Source organism: Pan troglodytes, chromosome X (assembly GCF_028858775.2).
Source record: "Pan troglodytes isolate AG18354 chromosome X, NHGRI_mPanTro3-v2.0_pri, whole genome shotgun sequence".
NCBI lineage: Eukaryota > Metazoa > Chordata > Mammalia > Primates > Hominidae > Pan > Pan troglodytes.
This window is the reverse complement of record NC_072421.2, coordinates 92,649,594-92,663,273: the sequence shown is the minus strand read 5'-3', so window position 1 is coordinate 92,663,273 and position 13,680 is coordinate 92,649,594.

Genomic DNA, 13,680 nt, shown 5'->3' with positions numbered 1-13,680 from the left:
CCAATTCTTTAGGATGCATCATTAGGTTCTTTACTTGAAATTTTTGCTCTTTTTGATCTAGGCACTTATACCTGTAAACTTCACTCTTAGTACTGCTTTTGCTGTATCTCATAGATTTTGGTATGTTGTATTTCCATTATTATCTATTGTAAGAAATTTTTAAATTTTTTTAAATTTTTATATTGACTCAATGATCATTCATGAACATATTGTTTAATTTTCATGAATTTGTATGGTTTCCAAAATTACTATTGTTATTGATTTCTAGTTTTATTTCATGGTGGTCAGAGAAAACGCTTCATATTATTTCAATTTTTTGAATGTTTTAATACTTATTTTATGACCTAACATATGGTTTAGCCTTGAGAATAATTCACTTGCTGAGGAAAAGAATGTGTATTCTGTGGCCTTTGCACAAAATATTCTGGAAATATCTATTAGATTCATTTGGTGTATAGTGAAGATTAAGTTCAATGTTTGTTGTTGCTGTTGTTGTTGTTGTTGTTGTTGTTGTTGTTGTTGTTGTTGTAGATTTTCTGTCTGGAATATCTGTCTCTTGCTGAAAGTGAGGTGTTGAAGTGTCTGGCTATTACTATATTGGGGCTTATTTCTCTCTTCACCTCTAATAATATTTCCTTTTTATATCTGGGTGCTCCAATGTTGGGTACATATATATTTTAAATTGCTATATCTTCTTACTGAATTGACCTTTTTTACTATATAGTGATCTTCCTTGTCTGTTCTTATCATTTTTGTTTGTTTGTTTGTTTGTTTTTTGATCTTATAGTTTTTGTCTTGAAATTTATTTTGTCTGATATAAGTATAGCTACTTTTGCTCTTTGTTGGTTTCCATTGACATGAATTTTTTTTATGTTTTTATTTTCAGTCTGTGTTTCTCTTCATAGGTGAAGTGTGTTTCTTGTAGGCAATAGATCAATAGGTCTTGTTTTTTTATTCATTCAGCCAGTCCTTGTATTTGATTTGAGGGTTTAGTCCATTTACATTCAATGTTATTATTGATAACTAAAAACTCATTCCTTACATTTTGTTACTTGTTTTCAGATTGTTTTGTGGTCTTTTTTCCTTCTGTCATTCCTTCCTGGTTTTTTTTCTATGTTTTAGTGAAGGTGATTTTTCTCTGGTTATATAGTTAAGTTTTTTTGCTTTTTATTTTTGTGTATTCATTTTATGTTTTTTGCTTTCAGGTTACCACTTAGCTTGTAAATAACTCATTATTTTAACTCATAGCAACTTAACACCATTGGCATTAACAAAGAAACAAATAAGCCAAAAACAAACCTCATAAAAACCCTGTGTCTTAACTTAATCCTTTCACTTTTTTATTGTTTCTATTTACATATTTTTGTACCGTTGTAGTTCTTATTTTTCTATTGGTTTGTCGCTTAGTCTTTCTATTTAGGATAACAGTAGTTTACACATCTCAGCAACAGTGTTACAACATTCTGTGTTTTTCTGTGTACTTACTATTATCAGTAAGGTGTTTTTTTTTTTTTTTTTTTTTTTTTCCAGAGGTTCACTCTGTCACCGGGCTGTAGTGCAGTGGCACAATCTCGGCTCAATGCAACCTCCGCCTCCCAGGTTCCAGTGATTCTTCTGGCTCAGCCTCCCAAGTAGCTGGGACTACAGACATGCGTCACCACCCACATCTAATTTTTTTTTTTTTTTTTTTTTTTTGTATTTTAAGAAGAGACGGGGTTTCACCATGTTGGCCAGGCTGGTCTTAAACTCCTGACCTCAAGTTATCCATCTGCTTCAGGCTCCCAAAGTGCTGGGATTACAGGTGTGAGCCACCAGCCACCAGCAAGTCTTGTACCTTCTTATGATTACTTTTTGCTCATTAACATCCTTTACTTTCTGATTGAAGTACTCCCTTTACCATTTCTTGTAGGATAGGTCTGGTTTTAATGAAATCCCTCAGCTATTTGTCTGGGAAAGTGTTCATTTCTTCTTCAGGTTTTAAAGGGGCATTTTTCTAGATATATTATTCTAGGGTAAGAGTGGTTTTTTTTGTTTTTTTTGTTTGTTTGTTTGTTTTGTTTTTTTCTTCCACACTTTAAATATGTCATGTCACTCCTGGCCAATAAGGTTTTGTCTGAAAAGTCTGCTGCCAGATGTACAGAAGCTCCTTTTTATGTTTTTTTTTTCTTTTCTCTTGCTGCTTTTATGATCCTTTCTTTATCCTTGATTTTTGGGAGTATGATAAGTAGACACCTTGAGGTAGTCTTTCTTTGTTTAAATCTGCTTGGTGTTCTATGACCTTCTTGAATTGAGATATTGATATAATTGTCTTGATTTGGAAAGTTCTCTGTTACTCTCCCCTTGAATAACGTTTCTACCCCAATTTCTATCTTTTCTTTAAGGCCAATAACTCTTAAATTGGCCCTTTTTAGGCTATGCCCCATTGTTTTCTATTTATTCTTTTGTCTTCTCTGATTATGTATTTTTAAACAGGCTGTTTTCAAGTTCACAAATTCTTTCTTCTGTTTGATCAATTTGGCTATTAAAAAACTCATGCATTCTTCATTATGCCAATTACATTTTTCAGCTCAAGAATTTCTACTTTATTTTTAAAACATTTTAAAATTTATTTGTTAAAGTCATCTGATATAATTCTAAATTCCTTCTCTGTGTGGTCTTGAATTTCTTTGAGTTTTCTCAAGTCAGCTTTTTTGAATTTTTTGTTTGAAAGGTCATATATCTCTGTTTCTTCAGGATTTGTCCCTAGTACCTTATTTAGTTCATTTGGTGAGGTCATGTTTTCCTGGTTGATGTTTCTAGGCATTGGAGAGTTCGGTATTTATTGTAGTGTTTGCAGTCTGGGCTTGTTTTTATCCATCGTTGTTGGGAAGGCTTTCCAGATATTTGAAAGTACTTAGGTGTTCTCATGTAAACTGTGTCTGCTTTAGGGGGCACCACAAGCCTTGTAATGCTGTGGCTCTTGCAGACTTGTAGAGATAGTCTTGGTATTCTTGGACAACAACTAGAAAAAGTCTCTTGATTACCAAACAGAGATTCTTGTTCTTTATCTTTACTTTATCCCAAGCAAATGGATCATCTCTCTCTGTTCTTAGCCACATAATGCTAGGAATGGAGTGAAGCAATTATCACTACTGTGAATTCTGCTGGGTCTGACCTGAAGCCAGCAAAGCAATGGGTCTCACCCATGGCCTGCTGTAACTATTTTCTGGTTACTGCCTATGTTTGGTCAAGGCCCTGGAGCTCTACAATTAGCAGCTAGCAATTGGCAAAGCCAACTAGGCTTGTCTTTTCCTTCAGGGAGGTGAGTTCCCCCAGACTCCAGGTGGGTCCACAGGTGCTGTCTGGGGTCAGGAACCAGAATTACAATATTTAGAAGTCCACCTGGTGTTTTATTGTACTGTGGTTGAGGTGGCACTAAAACCACAGGATGCAGTCCTTCCCACTCTTCCCTTCCCTTCCCTTCCCGAAGTCTAGGATCTTCACCCTGCAGCCACTGGCACCAAAGGCCACAGGGAATACCATGAGAGTACCACGGTGTTCTCTTGAGGCCCGAGAGCTCTTAAGTCAGCTTTTGGTGAATGATGCCTGACCTGGGACTCACCCCTTAGTAAAGAGGCTCTTCTCTGGCCCAGGGCAGGTCCAGAAGTGGAAATCCAAGAGCTTGTTTTCTCCTCTGTCACTCTGTGCCTGAGCTGATACCTAAGGTGCAAAAGAAAATCTCCTTTACTTTTTCCTCTGCTTTTCTCAAGCAGAAGGAAAAGCCCCCACAGCTGGTAATGTGCTAAGTCTCACCTGAAGGCATGAAATTTCATACACTCATTCAGGGCCCTTGATGTGGTACCTGGGTGTGACTGCTGGTTATTTAGGGCTCAAAGTCTCTTCAGTTATCAAGTGATTAGTGCTGTCAGGACTGTCTTCTTTGCTTCAAGTTTTCTTATGGCCCGGGATGTGTCTAGAAATGATTCTGGGAGCTAGGTCCTCAAACAGGGGCCTCATGACTCTGACCAGTGCCCTATCCTGCTGTGTCTGAGCTAGTATCCATGGTTCAAGACAGAGTATTCTACAGTCTTCTCTCTATTCTTAAGTGAAAGGAAGGGGTCCCTTTTGGAGCTGTGAGCTGTGCAGCCTGGGGTTAGGTGAGGGAAAATGCCAGCACTTCCTTAGCTGCCTCAGCTGGTGTCTCAGTAGGTCTCATGCCCCCCAGTTCACTGTCCCTGGGCTCAGAGCAGCACTAATACTTACCTAAAAGTTGAAGTCCTCATGGCCTGGAATGCCTTCTGTGTTTACTTAGAAACCTAGATAAGTTTAACCCTTGTTGGTGAGGTTTGCAGGAACTCAAGTTCCAACTGCTGGGATTGGCGATTCCCCTCTGGCTAGGATTGGTTTAAATGTTCCCTCTGTGGACAGACATCAACTGGGTTTGGTCTGGTTTTCCTTTCTGCTTTAAAAGAACAGCACTGAGTTCGATGTCTTGCAATTGCTCTATTTTCCCTCCCCCAGTGCCCATAGAAACTCTCTGCACCTCACTGCTCCTGTGAGGAGTAGGGGAGGGTTGGCATCGGTGATTCAAGACTGTTCTGTCTCTTCAGTTCCTCTTTCAGCAATATGAAGACAAAACCAGGTTCTGTGAGGGCTCACCTGATTTTAGGCTCTTATGAAGGTTTTTTTTTTTTTTTTTTTTTTTTTGTATAGATAGTTGTTAAATTGGGGTTCTTGCAGGGGGGATGATCTGTGGAGCTTTCTGTTTTGCTATCTTGCTCCACCTCTTTCCTCAACACCTAAAATTAAATCCACATATAGACCCCTTGCCAACTTGGCACCCATATGCATCTCCTTAAACTACTATGCTTAATTTCCAAATAAAGACAAAAACAAGGTCATAGTTCCACTTAACATGGTGCAATTATCCTATGATTTTAACTTTGGAGATTTTGGACATCATGTACTTTAGACTTTAGGAATTTTGATATTTTGGTTTGTCCTCATTTGGTGTTCAGGATTATGTCTTTTAAAATTATGATCCAAGCAGGGCATGGTGGTTCACACCTGTAATTCCAGCACTTTGGGAAGCCGAGGTGAGCAGATCACCTGAGGTCGGGAGTTTGAGACCAGCCTGGCCAACATGGTGAAACCCCATCTCTACTAAAAATACAAAAATTACCCGGGCGTGGTGGCAGGCACCTGTAATCCCAGCTATTCAGAAGGCTGAGGCAGGAGAATCGCTTGAACCTGGGAGGTGGATGTTGCAGTGAGCTGAGATTGTGCCATTGCACTCCAGCCTGGGCAACAGAGTTAGACTCCATCTCAAAAAAAATAAATATATAAAAATAAAAATAAAATAAAATTATGATCCAAACATAATTTCTATTTTCTATCCTATTCCATTGGTTGATATTTCTGTTTTTATGCCAATACCATGCTATTTTGATTATAATTACTTCATATTATTTTGTGAAATCAGGTAATTTGATGCTTCTAGCCTCAAACTTATTCTTTTTGTTCAAGAGTTTCTTGGTTATTCCATGTATTTTGTGGTTTCATACATATTTAAGAATTTTTTATTCAATTTCAGTGAAAATGGCATTGAGATTTTGATAGAAATCTACAGATTTTGATAGAAATCTACAGATGAATCTGTAGATTGTTTTGAGTAATGTGGGTTTTTTCATAATACTAATTCTTCTAATACATGAATATAAGATATCTTTTCATTTATTCATGTTTTCTTTAATGTCTTTCATCAGTGTTTTATAGTTTTCAGTATACATGTCTTTCACTTCCTGGGTTAAATTTACACCTATGTATTTTCTTTTTCTTGTTTCTATTGTAAATGCAATTTTTTTTCTTAATTTCCCTTTCATAGAGTGTGTTATATAAAAATGCTACTAATTTATGTATGTTGATTTCATATCCTGAAATGTCATTGAATTCATTTATCAGTTCTAACAGTTTTTTGGTGAAGTTTTTTTTTAGTGTTTTTTATATTAAATATCATGTCATTAAAAAATAGAGACAATTTCACTTCTTACTTTTCTATTAGAATTTTTTTTTTCTCTTGCCTAATTGCTCTGAGACTTCTAGCACTATGTTAAAAAGAAGTTGCGAGAGTGGGCATTTTTGTCTTATCCCTATTTTTAGAAAAAAAGCTTTCAAATTTTTGCTGTTGAAAATGATGTTAGTTACGGGTCTGTCATGTATAGCCTTTGTTGCATTGTGGTACACTTCCTCTATATTTAATCTGTTGAGAGTTTTATGATAAAAGAATGTTAAATTTTGTTAAATCATTTTCTACATCTATTAAGATGATTATATGATTTACATCTTTCATTCTGTCAGTGTGGTGTATCACATTTATTTATTTTTGTAGGTTGAACCATTCTTGCATTTCAGCCATAAATTCTACTTGATCATGGTGAATGATCATTTTAATGTGTTTTAGAATTTGTTTTGCTGATATCATGTTGAGGATTTTTGCATCTACCTTCATCAGGAATATTGACCTATAATTTTCTGGTAGTGTCTCTCTGGCTTTCATATCATGAAAGAGATTAAATATAGAGGAAGATTAAATATAGAAGGAGCGTACCACAGTGCAACAAAGGCTATACATGACAGACCCATAAATAACATCATTTTACAATGCTAGCCTTGTAAAATGAGTTGGAAATATGCTCTCTACTTCAATTTTTTGAATTTGTTTGAGAAGAACTAGTATTAGTTATTTAAATTTTTGGTAGGATTCAGCAGATAAACAATTTGTTGGTCCTGGGCTTTCCCCTCATGGGAAGTGTTTTATTACTGGTTCAATCTCTTTACTCATTATTGATCTGTTCAGATTTTATATTTCTTTATGATCCAATCTTATTAGGTTGTATGTGTCTAGGAATTTATCTATTTTTTTCTATGTAATTCAATTTGTTAGTGTCTGATTGTTTATAGTAGCTTCTTATGATCCTTTGTATTTTGGTCATATCTTTTATAATGTCTCCTTTTGTTTCTGATCATATTTATTTGTGTATTCTTTTTTTTGTTAGTCTAGCTAAGAGTTTGTTGATTTTGTGTATCTTAAAAAAAATCTAAGATTATGTATTTTCATCAGTGGCTAGGATGAGCCATTCTGAGACTCTTCTTCCTGCTTTCAGTGATTAAATAAAACTCAATGCTACAACCTATTTATTCTTGTTGTAATTTAATGTATCACAGTTTTTATATCAATAGTTACCTGTGAGGTCTCTGTCACTTACCCACAAGTAAATTACGTGTGACTATAAATAAATAACTAGTTTTATTATAGCCCCTAAGTTAGTGGTGCTTTAGGGTCATACTTTGTATGGCCCATGGAGAAGTGGAAAATCTAAAACTCTTAATTAAATAATTTGGGAGTCTGAACTTAAATTGGTTGAAATTAGTCTAATGATCAACCACTGTTACAGCTCTAGGAATTTAGGCTTGGGCAAAAATATTATCTATTAATTACAATGTATTAGATCAAGACCATGCTTAATTTCTTCTCACATTATCTTTGTGCTCAGTTTACCAAATTGTTTGTTGTAGTTACTCTGTTCAAGTTTAAGAAGTTGCCACCAGCTGCCACATGCTCTCTATGTTCTGTTTCAGTTTTTCTTTTAAAACTTGTTCAGCATTAAACTAAAGCTTCTTGTTTTTCTAGTACCTGATGTTTCAGTACCTGATGATTCAGAATCTCTTGCTACAACCACAGAAATTTTAATTTTTAAGAGTATTTTTATACTGCTACAAAATAATTTTGTGATTTTTGCATTTTTTGACTTTTTATGTCTATCACCCCTTTTGAGGTACAGAACATCCTCTTTTTTAAATTTCAACCTAAAATATTTTATATAAAGAACTGTACATTGGAGTGAAATAAATTAGCCATGCCTGATAAGTAATAGCTAGTTTCAGTGCTCCCTTGTATAGTATAATTTTGGACTTGAGACAAATACATTTACAGTCCTCAAAACTTAACTTGGTCATAGGTAGAAAGATGTATATATTCCTAATCTTCCTTCATTATTGAAATGTAAATAAAGTGAGACTAACCTCTTCATGCCTCTTTTAGAGTTTGACCTTCTGTCTTGATTTTCTACATTCTTGTAAAGTGTGAAATAGAGGTATGTTTATTTGAGATAAAAGTGACGGTTGAGTATTGGCAATTAACTCAATAGGCATCTATTACAAGCAAGTGTGTTGGATATTTTTATATGTGATCTTTATGTAAGTATTACAGAAGTTCACCAAAATAGTCAGAAAGAATTGTTCCTCCTCCTCTTCGAAAGACTCTAAATAATTTAAGCTCCAAGACTGTGTCTTATTCATTTCACAAGTGACTAGAACATGGTAGATATTTAATACATACTTGCTAAATTGAACTGAAAGCTGGAACTTTCTTGTCAGTCTTCACAGTAAATTTCTCTTACTGGCTTAAAATTATCTCTAATTCAGAGCATTTATAATGCTGAGGTGATTGCCATACCCTATATCCAGGGAATTATTAAGGCAAGTGTAACTCAGGATAACCATCAATGTCATAAAAACTCTATCCACATCCATAAAAACATATATATTGCAGTACAATTATGCTTGAGCTATATAGAAGAAGATATGGGAAGGAGACAAACCTGGCTTTTAAATTGGGTTTGGATAAATTATACTTACAAATAATGGCTTCCTGATTGCCAACCTGAAAGGAATGATATATTCTTGTGCTAGTTGACTAGAACTTTTGAAAATGCCAAGCATAGTGGCTAACATGAGTAGGTAGGTAGTATTTGGTGGCTTCCTTACCCAGGTTCAGATTGTCAGTTTCACTTCCTGCAATAAATTTACTTTCGTCTCTTTCATTTACACTTTCTCTTCTTCACCTCACGATCTAGCCTTCTATAATACTATTTTTACTGTTTTTCAATTATCACAAAATAGTGAAAAGAACATCTATATCCCCCCCCCCCCAGGGTTTTAGTGTTACATGATTTTATCACTAGACACAGAAAATTGACTGTTGGTCTCAGGTGCCTATTAAATGTATTCAGAAATGTCTACGATTCATGAAGATATGTTCACATCTATGTAAACTTCTTTATGTTCAAAATAAGAGGTTATTGAAGGCCATAAGAAGATGAAAATAAACGTAAAATCGATGTTGATTCACTCTTCTGTTCTTTTTGGTAAAATTGCGGGATTGTATACCTTTTCCAGCAGAATGTGGTAGTTTATATTATTTTCTACTATTTACTCTGTCTTCCTATAAGGATTATATATCTCTATCCATTGCCATGGGTCTTTCAGTACTTCCTGAGGGAGTGGTATATTTCCCCACCTCATTGATGTTGGGCTTGGCAATATTTGGCCAATTAAATGTGAGCAGACGTAAAGTTAAACTAGTTGCTTTAGGAGTGATTGCATGTTTTTGCCAGCTCAGTTTCCTTTTTTGATCTTCCGTAACAATATGTCTAAAGCAATTTTCCAGATAGGAGCTGCTTTGATAGATTGAATATTGTAAAAAAGAAATAGAAAGTAGAGCTGCAGCCAATATACGCCAACATAAAATGTGGTAAGAAAATAAACCTCTGTTGTGATAAATGCCTAAGAATTTAGAGCTGTTAGCATCACAGCAAAACTTACTAATATGAATATTAATATCTGGGGTGCTGCCATAACAAACTACTTAGTGTGTGTTGTGTGTGTGTGTGTGTGTGTGTGTGTGTGTCACTGGATATGTCATTGGCTTAGGGGCCAGATTGTGGGTGGCAAAGAAACTGTCATTAGACAATGAAAAAATGGCAGCCTATATATGCAATTATGAAATATTTTTGTAAAACTGTCTCCTGAAATAACCTGGATGGGTGATAATTATGTAACAAGTTTGTTTCTTTAGATGAATTGGTGGAACTCAGAATATTGGAACCACAATTTGATTATTTGGTGCTGTAATTTAATAAGGTACTATAAGAAAGAGATAATCTAAAAAAAACTTGATACTTTATAAGAAGGGGTGAAAATAAAAAAAAAAGTACACCTGTTTCTAAAATCAAACAAAAAATAAGATGAGAAATTTTTTATTTAATGGAGAGGAACTGTGGTTAGTGAGAGAAATGCGCTAGTTGGAATTATACTATTTTGGACCATGAGTAGCTTGTGGATATGACAAAAATCATTTCCAAATTTCTAAACTACTGCTAATTATCTTATATTGACAACCACTGAACATCCACAAAGTCACTGGTTTTAAACAGTGATAGTTATCTGGCCTAAAGACAACCAATATATTGACAGGCCTACAAAATATAATTTGATCTACCCGCCCCCCCACAAAAAAAAAGCCTTGTCCAGTTGTGGTTACAGTGACTACATGAATTAGTTAAATCATTTCTAAAGAGAATTCGTTATCTTGTAGAGTGAAGAAAATGAAGTAGGACATGAAGAAAACACTAAGAAGAAACCACAAAGCCATAAAAGTCATAAGTAAAAAAAGTCATGAATAAGTAGATAAAAAGATTTACAGATCGTAAAGTAAAGTAGTTGATTAGTAGTGGCAAATGAGTAAAAAATAAATAAAACTTTATTGCTGAAGATATAAGAGAAATCCCCAAGATAATCAAGCAACTAGATGTGCTTTAAACACTGATGAATTTCCAAATTTCCATTTATTTAAGGCCTAATTTCTAGTCTTCCCATGAGGCCTTACCTTATGTATTTACCTAAGCTTCTGTGAAGCATTGCACTGGATTTAAAATAATTGCTTTTCTTTTTATTTCCGTGTATGTCTTAAAAATTTTTTAATGAAGATTTTGGATTTCACATGCAATATTCCAACTTTGCCAGCTAATACACAAAGAACTGGCTTCTAGCTTGTCTTTCAGATCTGGCAGGACCCAACATATCACAGGAGTTGAAGTTTATTGCCCATTTGCTCTGTGCTGAGTCAGGGGGAAAAGCAATCTTTTTTAAAAGAAAAAGAAAAAAGCTAGAAGCATCAAATTTTCTGATTTTAAAATGTGTTACAAGGCAACATTAGTTAAAACAGTATGGCGTTGGCATAAAGACAGACATATAGATGAACAAAACAGAATATAGAACCTGGAAATAAACCCACACATACATGGTGAACTGATCAACATTATGGCTGCCAAGAGTACATAGTGGGGAAATAATAGTTTCTTTAAAAAATGATGCTGAAAAAACTGAATATCTATATGCAAATAAATAAATAAATAAATATGGTGTTTATACCATACAAAAAATTAACTCAAACTGAATTAAAAACTTTAATATAAGATCTGAAATGTTAACATTTCTAGAATAAAACACAGAGAAATATCATTATGACATTGATCTTGGCCGTGATTTATTGGATATGACACCAAAAGCATAGACAACAAAAATAAAAATAGATAAGTGGGACTACATCAAACTAAAAAGATTCTTTACAGCAAAAGAAACAATCAGCCAAATCAAAATGCAATCTACAAATAAAAGAAAGTATTTGTAAACCATATATATGATTATGGATTAATTTTCAAAATATATATAAGCCTATTACAATTCAATAGTAATAAAAACCTTATAACCCAATTAAAATAGAGGCTAAAGATGTGAACAAACGCTTTTTCACAGAAGACATGAAAATGGCCAAAAAGTATAGGAAAAAAATGCTCAGAATCACTAATAATCAGAGAATTTCAAATCAAATTCACAATGAGATATTATTTCACACCTGTTATGATGGATAGAACTGCCATACAATCTTGCAATCTTATTTCTGGGAATTTATCTAAAACAATTGAAATAAGAATCTGGGAGATACATTAGCACTCTCATATTCATTGCAGTATTATTCACAATAGCCAAGAGGTGGATAAAAACTAGTTGTCCCTCAATGAATAATTGAATAAAGACAATGTGGTATATATCTATATCTATGTTTCTATCTATCTATCTATCTATCTATCTATCTATCTATCTATCTATCACACTAAAGAATATTAATCTTCAAATAGAAGGAAATCTTGCCATATGCAGCAAGGATAAATCTTGAGGACGTTATGCTAAGGGAAATAAACTAGTTATGGAAGGACAAATACTGCATGATTCCACTGATAAGAGAGGTATCTAAAATAGTAAAAATTGTGGAAGCAATGAATAAAATGTTAGTTGCCAGGGTTTTGGGGGAGAGAGAAATGGGGGACTTGCTCACCAATATGTATTTATGCAAGTTGAATAAGTTCTAGAAATCTGATGTACAATATTGTATCTACAGATAGCAATACCATTTGTACTTTATAAAATATGAGAGGATAGAGCACATGTTAAGGGTTCTTATCAATAAAAAATGAATTATAGTAAAAATAAATAAATAGAACTTACAGTCCAAAATGGCAGCATAGAAAAAAGCTGGTCTCACTCTACTACAACAGAAAGCCAAAGAAAAAATATACAGCACCAAGATGATCACTAACAGTATGATAGAACCCAAATATGAAGATCAGGCAGTCTCAGGGCCACAGAAAAGTAAATATACAGAAGAAAATAAAGCATTAAGCATATAGTAAGATAATTGGGTTTTTTATATCTGTGACGCTGTCCCTCGATTCTGCCTAGCCCCAAGTGCATAAAATGTTCCCCCAATTCACAGCCTCACTCTGTTGCCTAGGCTGGAGTGCAGTCATGGGATCTCAGCTCACTGCAACCTCTGCCTTCTGGATTCAAGCGATTCTCCTGCCTCAGCCTCCCAAGTAGCTGGGATTACAGACGTTCACCACCACACCCGGCTAATTTTTTTTTTTTTTTTTTTTTAGTAGTAGAGATGGAGATTCACCATGTTGACCAGGCTGTTCTCGAACTCCTGGCCTCAAGAGATCCATGCGCCTTGGGCTCCCAAAGTGCTAGGATTACAGGCATGAGACAACGTGCCGGCTCTGATTCACAGTTTTTACACTGGAGCAAGTGATGTCAAGGTAGACAACAAAGCTTCCCCATTAACTTGGGTTCCTTAGAAGGATACATTTTCCCTCCTTAACCCACAGGAGGCATCCTGAGTCCCTGAAAAGAGCAATATTCCCAAAGACGGGCAGAGACACAGGATTATCACCCACAGCCCTAGAAACTCCGCTCGTAGTTGATCAAAGGAGATGCTAAATTAGACTGGCTGTTCATCAGCACCATGCTGTAGGAGGTTTGTTCCACAGGTCCCCCAGGTATAAACACCTAGCCAGCCCTCTGATATTACTGGGATATCCCCTTTGGGACATCCCCCATTCAGAAAGGGCAGTGTTTCAATCCTTTACTGAAGCTATGGCAAACCTGGACTTGAGGCACCATGTAGAGCCAAAAAGGAGGCTGTGACCTAGCACTAAGAAACCTCTTAGAAAATATAGCCAAGAAAAAACAAGTCAGACCAAAAAGACTGGAATAAATAACTAAACTTTCAATGCAAAGACATACAGGTACATCTACAGAAAACAACAGCAAAAAGAGAACCATGATCTCCCCACATGGACCAAGCAAGGAATGAGTAACTAATCCTTATGAAATGGCAATAATTTGAGCTCTCTGTCTAAGAATTCAAAACTACAGTTTTAAGAAAACTCAGTGATCTATAATATATCACAGAAAAGCAGCTCAGAAATTTATACGACAAATGTAACACAATGATTTAAATGA